Genomic DNA, 265 nt, shown 5'->3' with positions numbered 1-265 from the left:
TTTTCATAGGCCGCGGTCCTACTTGCGAGGCTCTAGTCAACAGGATTCGTTCCGGCCGTGATAAGGCTTCGTGTTCGCGTTTTGTAGGTATTGACACAAGAATCGAGGCCGACTGCTCACTGTTTGATTGTCTCCGATGAGAGATTTGCAAGTTTGGGAGTCATGGTGGCAGTCTGTTTATCTTCCTGACCCCTGACCCTATTTGCTGTCTCTTTATTCACTTTCTTCCTTTTCTCTTGCCTTCTCGTTAATTTTCTTACTCATT

The 265-nt window shown here is 46.0% G+C and overlaps 1 pseudogene; it reads right to left on the bottom strand.

Annotated features, from left to right (window-relative positions):
* The window catches only part of LOC119592956, an 18,136-nt pseudogene extending 17,972 nt beyond the window's left edge, over positions 1-164 (bottom strand).
* Between the last annotated feature and the right edge of the window lie 101 nt (positions 165-265).

Source organism: Penaeus monodon, chromosome 31, assembly GCF_015228065.2.
Source record: "Penaeus monodon isolate SGIC_2016 chromosome 31, NSTDA_Pmon_1, whole genome shotgun sequence".
Lineage (NCBI taxonomy): Eukaryota > Metazoa > Arthropoda > Malacostraca > Decapoda > Penaeidae > Penaeus > Penaeus monodon.
Note: the sequence above shows the minus strand (reverse complement) of the source record. Positions and strands in the feature narration are given on the sequence as shown.